Below are 11989 nucleotides of genomic sequence, written 5' to 3'. Positions count from 1 at the left end.
TGCTCACTGACAGCCGCGGCGCCCGCGCTCCGCACTCGCCGGCCCCCTCTGGAACCTACCAACTCCGCCCCCCCCTGCCTCCGCGCCTCCCTGTCTCGAGGCGTCCCGCCCCATCTCCCCGAACCCCCAGGCGGGCTTGTCGGGTCACTGCGCCTAACCGGGCACCGGCACTACGGCGGTCTGTGTCCCGCCATTGGGGCGAGGGAAGGGCTTCCGATGCGCCCCCCACCCCGTGACGCGAGGGAATGGAACGCGCCGAGCCCTGGGCCGCTGCCCGGCTCTGGGGGCGGGCGGGGGAAGCCCCGGGCAAGGTCGCTCGGTGTCTCCGGCAGCCGCGGCGGGTGGGACCAGGGACCGGGGCGGGGAGTGCCGGGGGCCAGGCGGGGTGAGCGGCGCCCCGCCAGGTGTGTGTAGCCTGCTGGCCTTGCCAGAGGGACCAGGGGCGGGGGGCAGCAGGCCCGGCGGCGAGCCGGCAGACCTGCTCAGCCGTGATTATGTGCAGAGCTGACTCCCTCCCTCTCTCCCTCGGTCTCGTCCGCTGCTGAGCGAGGTGTCAAAGGAGCGAGGAGAGCTGTGCGGGCCGGGAGGCGTTCATCCGGAGAGGGAATTTGAAACGATGTTCCATAGCCCTCATTCAGGCGAGGAGAGTGTTGGTGCCACGCTCTGTTTGACAGGCAGCCTTCAAACTCTCGCCCGGCTTTTTATTTTTAATCTCTGTCAGGATGCCGCAGTTCGAGAGCCGTGAGTCAGTGTGAATCCGAGCGCTGCTCCCGTGTGGGCTGCTGGAAAGGAGGTCCCCGCCGCAGATGCCTCGGGCGGAAGCAGCTGCAGCACTTTCACTTCAAGGCTGTGAGCGTGACACTGGGGTGACTGCAACAGGCTGAGCAGTGCTCCTGCCGCATGCTGTCCCTATGCCGCGGTGAAAAACAGCCACAGTAAAAACAGGATGCAGAAGGAAATAGGAAAGGTGATGGCATTTGGAGGTCTACTTGGCATAATTATGTCTTGCAACTGTTTCAGTCAGGCATAAAGGCATAGTGGCTGCCCAGAGGATGATGGAAGTTATGAAATGGAATAAAGCTACTATTGTCTCATGAATCTTGAGAGGATTTGAGGCTGACGTGTCCAATAAAGGCCGCCATTGTGTCCTTCAGAAAGTACATAGCACAAATTACAGATGTATGGTTGCTCCTGTTTTCACTATAGAGCATACACACCCGCTATAAGAAAATAAAAGATTATATATAATCTTTCTTGACAGCAACAGAGTGAATCTTTGATAAAATTGTATAAATTTAAGCTCTGTAATGGATCAAGCAAAACATGTAGGTGTTGGGGCTTAGGGTTAAGTGATGGACCTAGTTATGTTAATGGTTGGACTCAATGGTTTTACGTGTGTTTTCCAGCATTAATGATTTTTTGATTCGATGAAGCAGTGCTTCATTCATGGAGGAAAGCAAACCCTAAATTTCCCTATTTCCCTAAATGCTGACCTCAGGTATCAAGCAAGAAGAACACTTTGCTTTAGAGAAGACTGCATTAGGAAATAAATATTCGGGATACCTTTCAAGTCTCAGGCCAGAAAACCTGCTTGAGTTTCTCTCAAAACGGAATGCTCTGCTGCATCATCCTATGTAGCAATCTGTGTGGATTGTTTGTGTTTTTGTGGGTTTTAAGTTTTGTTGTTGTAATTTGTTTTTTTTTTCCTGAACCAGAAACGAGGATTGTAGAAAGATGTCTCTTCATGCATTTTTCTGATAAAACAAAATGCCTGAAAACAACATGCATTGCTCCTCCAGTTTTAAGAAATACTCACTGTGGGTCAGTCAGCTGTGGCAGTCTTGGCTGGTGCAAATTACTTTCAACAAGAAACAGCTTCTAGTTTTCTATGAGATTCCATTGAAGCCTCGCTGAAGCAGTCATTTAGGAGACTCTCTCTCTCTCGATATATATGTGTATACATATATGTGTTCATATACATATATATATATAAACCTCCCAGCATAAATAGGGCCCTTTTACAAAAGTGGATCTTGAGGAGGGTGGGAGTGGTGGTTTGCAATTTCTAGTGGCTATGCTATTGTTTAAAGGCTGCAACGAAACTGTGAAATTCATTATAAATCAATATACATGGCAGTCAACATGCATTTCCCCCCAGATTACTGTAGTGCTGGTGACAAATAGGATTGTCACTCAAATCCACATTTGGATGCTATTTTATGTCTAAACTGGGGTTTTTGGCTGTAATATCCCTGGCAAGTTGTGTATTACTGATACCTTTGGGCAGCTGGAAGTGTACCCTCTTGAGAACAGAAGATACTATAACAATGCTGCCAAGTGTTATTTAAAATTGTGAATAGTTATTTTACAAATAAGGCCACTATCCATCTCACAAAACAGCACAGCAACAAAATTACTAGCTTTATTCTTGCTATATTTTCATGTACTCTGAGTTACTATGAAAGCTTAATAGTCCTTTTTTTTATAAAGCCTTTTTTTAAGTTATAGTATGAATAATATTTGAAAGAACAAGTAAGGTTTTTTAAACTTTGCCATCAGTTGAGAAATTTTCCATTTGACCAGTTTTTATCCTACAAAGTCTCAATGGTAAGATAGACATGTTTAACCATTTAGTTACACAACAGGCACTTCATCCAGATGTCGTCCAAATGAATGAAACTCAGCCACTATATTTCCTAACAATTTCTATCCACTTGCAACATTACTCCAGGAGAAGCACAGTAGTGTCTATTTCTTCTACATTTCCCCCACAAGATCTGCCAGCAGAACCAGCTGGCCCTTGTATTTATTTCTTTCCTTAGGAAGACAACTGTATGAGCTCCATCCTTTCACCTCTTCTATATAAATGGAACCTGTGTTACTCAAGAAGTTTCCACCTCCACATGCCACTCTTCTTGTTTTGATACAAACAGGTTGGAAAAGGCTTCTGCAGCTTTTCAAGCTGGGAGTATGCTTAGTATATGCACTTGAAAATGTGCTCTATATTTAAGGAATACAATATTTAGCTTTGGATCATCACTTGTTTGGAATGTACATGACAGGACTGCAAAACAGAAGCAAGCCAGTCTGCTTTCCAACACAGCTATAAATTAAACAATATGCCTATATTCTGCTTTAAAGATTAGATGACACTCTTAATTGAGTATTCTCTTCAATTTCAGTGTATATTTTGAAATATGTGGAAGGCCTGGTAGAACAGATAGAAATTTATTAGCATTAATTTAGCACACACTACCTTTTAGAACAAAAGGTGACAGAAACCTCATTTTTAAAATATATGCAGAAAAATTGCATATTCATTGAGAAGAATAACTTATTTCAGACATAAAATGTCTTGCAATGACAGCTGAAATGTAGAGCTAGTAAAAGAAAATTGTGAAAGGATACACGTTTATACATATGTCAAAAATATCACCTCCACTATTCCACAGTTTGATGATTTGACTGAACTATGATGATCCGGTCTTACATCACCATTTCATTCCCAATGGCTTTCAGGGGTATAGACTACTTATCCCAACTCAGATCTGCTCTTGCATAACACTTTATTAGAAAATACAGAAGTTTCCATTCTTTCTGGTATACTAACTATGCACTGTAGGAGCCCACCAGAGTAAGAAATGCTCTGTAAAAAATGTCTGCATATATAAAGCAGGATAAATAAGGTCTGCAGGTTTGAAGTTTTAAGAAACTTGACATATATAAAATTTTCATCTAGATTTTCCCAGGAATGCTATTAATTCATATGAATTAATATTTCATATGAATTTTCAGGGTGCAATTTCCCTTTGTGATTTAATATTGATTTGCGATATTGACAGAAAGCAAGTGGCCAGGTTTCATATAATAGTGGAAGGGAAAATTAATACTTTAACTTTTGCTTTTCCAGAGATCGTGGGAAGGATTTCTAGTATGTGTCTTTTTCTGCCTCAGAGGATAGTGCAGAAACTGGTGACTGTGCAATTAATATCAAACTCTCATAATTTGGAACCATTACTTTTGTAATTGAATATACAAGATACTCCCATAGCATAGGAAATGTCTAATGAAATTTTATTAATAATAACACCTAAAATTCAAAAAGGTATGGGGAAGCAACCATTTAGCTCAAATGAATCTGTAATTTACTAGAAGGCTGTGTATGGTATTGCTGAAGACAGCTAGTTGTATGATCAATTGGCCAATAGCATTTTTTTTTTTTTTGTTTGCTTTCTTTGTCCTTCTGAATTGTGTACTGGTTTTTAAATCCATTGTGCATGTCTAAGCATAAGCTTCTGCTAACTATTCCATAAGCAGATCAGATTAAGTGCTTTAAAATTCTTCCTGAAACCATTAAAATTGTAATAAGTTTTATTTACAAAATTGCATGTTAGATCGTTATTTCTAAACTTTGGAATTTCTTGTGTTAGATTTTTAATCTTCTCAGATAAATATGTCTCCAAAGCAAGTTTTTAAAAAATATTTGACTTTCTTTGCTGATATTTCAAATATTTCTAGTGAAATTCCTGACTGTTATTTTGGTGGTTTAACAGAAAACAGCAAATCTTCTGTTTGCCCACATGTTACATCTATGAAATTTTTTATTATAGAATGTGCTTGTTTCATACAAGCCAGTGTAAATTTATATTGAGCGTATCCTTTATGATTATGAAATACAAAACTCCTCCTTCCCTGAGGCAAGACATGTTAATAAGAGAAATCTCAACCCCCTGAAGTGGATATTTAGACTTATAGAACATGCCACAAAATGCATTCAATAATTCAATCTCTAGGCTGATTTATGGAAACCTGTGAAGGCATTCCAGTTAGTTTCTCCCTCAGCTGTTGTAGCAGTGCCTGAGTACATAAAAAAATCATAAAAAAGCAAGAAAACCCCAGAAAAACAGAAACAAAGTAGATCCAGAGTGTAACAAATAGATGCTACATCCGTATATCCTGTTCTTTGTAGATCAAACTCCATACCTGAGCCTAAAGACCTTTTACTCAAATTTTCTTTATACTCTTTTAGATTCACATTTGGGGGAATGAAGGAAAAAAAATAATTATGGATATATAATTCCATAGCATAAAACCGAATTCATGGTTGCTTGCAATGGAAGTCTGCAAGAACATCTTCTCTGGTGCGCGTCCTGTAACATTGTGTGGCAGCATTATATGGCCCACATCAGACATACAAGTTCCTGAAAAGTTATGATCTCACATGCTAAAAGGAATTGTGGTAGTTGGAAGCAGTCAACCTACAGATGTCCACAAAGATGCAATACAGTTATGGTCGATTCTTTGTTTTGTAGCTTGGCCTTGAAAAGACAGTATAGATACTATTAAATGTGCCATCAGGAGCATTCCTTTTGGTCAGTAAAGTGAGTGTATCAGTAGTTCTCTAAAACGACCTCACTATCCTTTTCTTTCGTATCTTCTTTTTCACATGTGGAAGGAAGTTACTCTTTATCTTTTCCCGAAACAGGCTTTGCTAGAACTCAATTTGCAAGAATGAGGGACGGATGTAGACAGAGAGAGGCTGTATAGAAAGAGATCTTTGGGGACCTCTGCTGTCTTCATTGTGCCATATATTTCTTTAGGAGTTGTCACACATGACTTCCAAATTCTCAACTTTGGAAGCATTTATTCATCTTTTGAACAGATTTTTGTTTTGTTTTGTTTTTACATGCCAAAGACATGTAGTGATAGGACAAGGGAAAATGGCCTTAATGAAGAGGGTAGGTTTAGGTTAGATATGAGGAAGAAATTATTTTCTGTGAGGGTGGTAAGGCACTGGAATAGGTTGCCTTGGGAGGTTGTGGACTTCTCATCCCTGGAGGCAGTCAAGACCAGGCTGGATTAGGCTCTGAGCAGCCTGGTTTAGTGGAAGGTTCCTGGCCCATAGCAGGGGGTTTGGAACAACAGTATCCTTAAGGTGCCTTGATATTCTCTTTTGATATTAGCATGAATTATGCCAGCCCTCACTATTATAGTGAGGCCCTGGCCTCTGTAATGCTAAGAACAGTGCTTAGCTTTTCAGAGGAAGTCACAGAATCTTAGAATCAGAGAATAAACTGAGTTGTAAGGGAGCCAAAAAGATCATTGAGTCCAGTTTCTGGCCCTCTCCCTGCCGAGAGTCATACCATGTGCCTGAGAGTATTGTCCAAATGGTTTATGACCTCTGTCAGGCTTGGTGCTGTGACCGCTTTTCAGGGAAGCCCTTTCCAGTGCCTGACTGACAAAAACCTTTTTTTTAATATTCAACCTAAATTTCCCCTCACACAACTTCAGGCCAATCCCTTGGGTCCTGTCACTTGAAACCAGAGGGAAGAGATCAGTATCTGCCCTTCCTCTCCCCTTGAAAAGGAAGTTGTAACTGCAATGAGGTCTCCTTCTCCAGGCTGAACAGACTAAGTGACCTCAGCTGCCCCTCATGTGGCTTATGCTCAAGGCCCTTCACTATCTTTGTTGCCCTCCTTAGGACACTCTCTAACAGCTTTAGATCCTTCTTACACTGTGGCACCCTAAACTGCACACAGTATTCAAGATGAGGCTGCCCCAGCTCAGGGCAGAGCAGGACAATCTCCTCCCTTTCCCGGCTGGCCATGCTGGGCCTGATGCCCCCCAGGACACACTTGGTCCTCCTGGCTGCCAGGGCACTGCTGAATCATGTTCAACTTTCTCTTGACCAAGACCCCCAGGTCCCTTACCGTGGCACTGCTTTCCAGCATCTCATTCCCCAGTCTATCTGTATATCCAGGGTTGCCCCATTCCAGTTGCAGAGTCTGGCACTTTCCGTGCTGAACTTCTTCATTTGGCTGGTGATATAGCCCAGTCAATACTTCAGAATGGTGGGTGATTGCCCAGTTTGTCAAGGTCTCTCTGCAGGTGTTCAAGACCATGCAAGTCCGGGCTGAAATGATCATCTTGGGTCTTAAGTAGTAAATATAGGTCCACAGTAGAGACAATATCCTACTGCCAGTACCTATCTGCTGGACCCACATGACCTTGTCATGCTATAACTGGTAAACTGCGTAAACAGGAAGAGCAGTCATACAAAAGCAGACAGTTAAAAGGGAACATGAAAGTCAAGGTCTGTATGTGACTCTTTTGACAGTCACAACTGTAGAAAATAAGAGGAAATTCTTCAAACCTGCAAAAAATCTGAAACCAACCATGCAAAGATTTGAACTCTTGCCAGACTACTTGGCCTTCACAGTGGGTTCAAGGCTATTGTAGCATTCTGCAGGCATTCCTTGAAGTTTGTGAAGCTGTGGTGAACACACAAGTACTCATTGCTCAGCAGACAGAAACTGAAGCAGTCGTGCTGACAGTTTTGGTATAGTGTTGTGGTGAGCGGATTTATCCACAAGGAAGATGGCACAGGAGCAAGCACATAAAGAAAATGGATCAGGGAGAGTGTGGCCAGCCAGATGGCCTCTTTGTGGCTGATCACATGCTTATGCAAATACTAGATTAAAACCACAGAAGAGAAACAAAATACAGATGTTTATACTGGATTGGTTTCCTCTGTGTGGGCAAATCGTATAAGAAAATGCTAAAAGGGCAATGACTGGTTTCACACACAGGTCTTAATTACACAGCATGACCATTTAATTCTGCTGTTCAGTGATTACTTTCGCTTTAAGAAATCAGTGCAAATTAAAGTTATATAATTTTACATTGATACTAAAATACTAGAATTCACTGCTGTTTTCCTCCATTTTATGCTGGCATTAATGCATCCAGTTTTAAAGATGTTATGACACTGCGTATGGAATAACTGTATGGTGAGGAAAGCTGCTGGAGTTTAAATTGAAAACAGCTGGGATACTTTAAAAAAAAATCCCACTGTTAAAATACTCATATCCAGTTAGAGACATGTTTTTGGGAGAACAAGGAGAACCTCTGTCAAAATGAGTGCTTTCAGTTTTACAGGCAGTCAGTTACAGAAAGCACTGATAAGAGATTTAAATATCTATCCTAGTATCTAGCTAGAGATAGCTAAGAGCTATGATAGCAGGCATATTCAAATATGAGTAAAGAGAAGGAAATGATAAACCAAAAATTCATTATCAATCTATAATTTACTCATAGAAAATCTGTTAAGCAAAGCAATATAGTGCATGAGTCAGCTCCATGTTTTGAGGAGAATAAGCAGGTGTCACTCTCTGTAGAAGTAGGGCATTACAATGGGCACTGCCTGTAGTGGCCTCCTGCAGTGTAGCAGATTTGAGGTTGGAAACCGATCTCTGTGCCTTGTCTCTTCCTGATTTCCCTGCATTCCAATATGAGCAGCCAGCCTTTTGTGAGAGAGAAAATGGTGTGGTGAGGGACTGTGTTAAATACTGACTGTTTAGTTGAGAAGCTGCAAAACCTTTGCAGATGTGCAGCTAATCTGCCTAATTGTTAGAGAAATGTTTTATAACATTGCTCAAAAGAGGCTGAGAATAAAGTCAACTTGAAATTGGGCGAGTCATGACTCCAAACATCTGAGCTTGCAGATTCTCAGTGCAGGCAGTGTTTGACAGCCAAATCTCTGAAGGTTACACCGTTTTCTGGGACTTGAAAGACAGAGCAGGTTTCCCCTCTGTACTAGCTTTTCACAGTGTCTTTCCCAGATCAGGAGGAAACATACTAGATTAGCATTGAACAACTAAAAAAAATGAACTTCCTGTGTTTTTCAGTGTCAGTTTTGGAGACAATTGCATGCCAAGGAGGATGAGGTGTGATTGCAGAACTGAGGACTGGAGTCAGGAAACAGTTGTAGATAGGGAAGATAGGAGTAATGGAACATTGTACAAGGCAAAGGAAGAGAGAAGAGTTAAAATAATGGATAAAGTGTCTTAAGCTACACAAGTACACCTCTTTTAGGACATCAAGACGCTCATGCTTTCTACACATTCATGGACAAATGTCTGGTATTTGACACTGGGGTGGGTACTTTTCCTAGTCTGTGTTTAAGAGCTTCAGCTCTTGGACTATGGGTAATAATCAAATGTCCAACTCTTATGACAGGTAAGATTTGAAACTCAGGAGTGTCAGAATACTCATGATGTTTATGGCACACTTCTTCAAGCCATTCCAGGTGAATATTAGTCTGCCTTTAAAAGAGTATTTTTGACATTAAAGATGACAGATAGTTTAGATTGAAATCTAATAATTTTAATGAAAACTGAAAATAACCTGCATGATGATTTTTTTTTAATCTTTGGCTCTAGAATGCCTTTAAAAATCTAGGAAGTTTTACTGTAAGGGTTAAAGGGTCAGTTTGTCCTGAGTTGAAAGTCACAGTATCCTGGCTGCCTCTTGAACATTCCAGGCTTTAATGCACATATGAAGTCCTGCTCTGTTTAGACTTTGGTCACAAACCACTTTTCCCAAATTCTCAAAGAAGTTTTGTTTTCATACACTTTTGTGAAGACTTTCTTTTGATATATTCTACATCTTTCAGTAAAAAGAAAACCTCAGAATGAAATCCTAGACATGGTAAACTTGACAGTCCTTTTTGCTATTAACCTTAGGTGTGCAAGGATGATGCCCAGATTTTTTTTTTTTTTAGTAATTTTAAACCAATCATGTTACTTTCTAATTGGTAGAATGAACTAAAAACCTGCTTCTGCCTAAGAAACATAGTTCCAAATAACATGTGCTATATATCAGTATAATTCCTCAATAATGTCACCAATTGCACTACCCATTTTCTTCCTGTCTTCTCTAGAATGAGGTAATATGGCACAATTAAAAAAAGATGAAGAGCAGAAGGGCATTCTCATATAATGTTTAAAAGAATAGCACTCTTAAATGAAGAATTATGCCTAGTCTATGTTAGGTGCTCATGACATGTTCTTTTACTTTCTAATAAAGTCTGGCTTCAGCATTCATTTAGATCTGCAATATCACAATGAAGAGAGATGTAGAACAACCTAGACTGAAAGGCAGCTGCTATACATTAAAAAAAAAAAAAGAAAAAAAAAAAGAAGAAGATTCTGTCATATCTTGTTTCAGGAACTTTGGAAAAGCCAATGTAAGGACCTAAAACATGCAGCTTTCAATTGAACAGTATCTAATTGTTCACACACACTAAATCTAGCCTATACCTAGTTGCCCAGAGGTAATATTTACTATTATAGAACAAGATTCTTTTGATCTGTGTTGATATGTTTGTAAGCATTTACAACACATATTCCCTTTTATGTAGGTGATAAATACAGAAAAATCTGGGGAATGAGCTCATTGCTCATATACTCAAAACCTTGCAACACTGGACCCTTATGAAATATTCTAACCGTGTGTATTTATGAAATAGTTTTGTTTAAGAGTGCACTTAGCCAAGGCTTGCAACACCTTTAAACAAGATAATGTCCTTGTGCTGGGTTCATTGCAAAATGTAAACGTGCAGCATGATAGGAGTCTCTGAAAAGCTTTGAGGGAGGTTCTGATACAGAACAAGTGAATGTGTAACATGACAGATCCCCCTTCCTTTGTATTAGGCAGTGAGAATTCATGCTTTATTTTTGAAATGTTTGACACATCAAAAAGAAATCTATCATTTTTTGGGTAATCAGCAGTGTAGAAAATTATTTAGCTCATTCTTCTATCTCTTTTTATTTGTGTATCATCACACCACAGCAATTTTGCACCATTTTATTTCTGATTTTCAGAAATATAACTTGTTACTATTAAATTCTATATGCATATCCTCTATTACTTTATTTATATCTTCATAAACCAGGTTAACTCCAGATATACTCAAATAAAGGTGGTAGAATGAAATCAAATTAAATGAGCATTGTCTAGCAAGTGTAATGTTAGAAATGTATGCAAGAAGCCAGGTATATCTCTTCCATTAGTCCAATGCAATGCCTGGTACCTGACTGGATGACTTGACAGAAAAAAATGATCACAGATGTTATTTACTGAGTCCTTAGGACAAGTGGCTGTACTTTATGTACCTATCCCCAGGTGTAGCAGGTTATCTGCTCTAAATCTGAATTTAGCTGAGTGTGACAACTTTAAAATAAGACACCTTAGAGGTAAATATGGGATTAATATTCCTGTGCAAATGGCATCACTCAAGGGTGGAAGCTTAGCAGAGTTCTTGGCATTGAAGCTTAAAATGTCAAGCATTATCTGGGCCTATGCTTATGATAACTCTTTCCCAGAATTCAGAATTTTATAATGGTTGGGAATATATAAGATGCTTTCTAATCCTCTGCAGACATTCAGCTAAATTTCTCACCGTATTTCTTCTATCAAATGAGATCTATTTCCTTCTGTAGTACAATTTCATGCTTTTTCAGCAGGACCTCTAAAAGCTCTTATAGACCTTTATTGTCTTTAGTGAGTCTGCAGAGATGTTTTACCATGAGCAAGGAAATAGGACTTGTAAAAATCATCAGCAAAGAGGTATTTATTTTACTTTTTTATTTCATGGATTTTTTTGTCTTACTGTGAGCAAGGAAACATTTTGTTTTGTTATTTTTTGTTGTTGGGTCTGTGGGGTATTTTTTCTTTATTTCTTTCACTGGTTGGTTGGGAGTTTTGGGTTTTTGGGTTACAGTTTTTCTTGTACTGAGTTAGGAAATGTTTTGTTTTGTTGTTTTTATTACCATAATGTAGGAAGTGTTTGTTGTTTTTTTTTTTTTTGACAGGTCACAGCTACAAACTTCTGCAAGTACATGTTCCTCATCTTCTGCAGTGTTTTTCCATATAAGATCTGAAAAGGTCACAAAACTTATAAAGTGCACGTTGTGTGCATTATGCCTGCAGGATATGCTCTACATCAGAATTTCTTTGATAGTCTCCCTTCATCTACATTGAAGGGCTTCTGTGTTGTAGAAATCCCTATGAGGGTAGCCATAGTACCTCAGTGCAACATCTCAGAGTCAGGGCATAATGGCATTACAAGGTCTACAACAGCTGCTGCAGAGATATATCCGTGACTCATCTGAAATCCTACTATGAATAAAGCACTAATCCAGCATTA

At 39.9% G+C, this 11989-nt stretch overlaps 1 long non-coding RNA gene across 1 annotated transcript; it reads left to right on the top strand.

Moving 5' to 3' along the window:
• The first annotated feature begins 366 nt into the window (after nucleotides 1-366).
• Nucleotides 367-1781, top strand: LOC107202798. Its single transcript, XR_001520831.2, has 2 exons — nucleotides 367-967; nucleotides 1499-1781. It is a non-coding gene; the product is annotated as an uncharacterized LOC107202798 (long non-coding RNA).
• The last annotated feature ends 10208 nt before the right edge of the window (nucleotides 1782-11989 follow it).

The sequence above is a fragment of the Parus major genome, chromosome 4 (assembly GCF_001522545.3).
Source record: "Parus major isolate Abel chromosome 4, Parus_major1.1, whole genome shotgun sequence".
In the NCBI taxonomy this organism is placed as follows: Eukaryota; Metazoa; Chordata; class Aves; order Passeriformes; family Paridae; genus Parus; species Parus major.
Note: the sequence above shows the minus strand (reverse complement) of the source record. Positions and strands in the feature narration are given on the sequence as shown.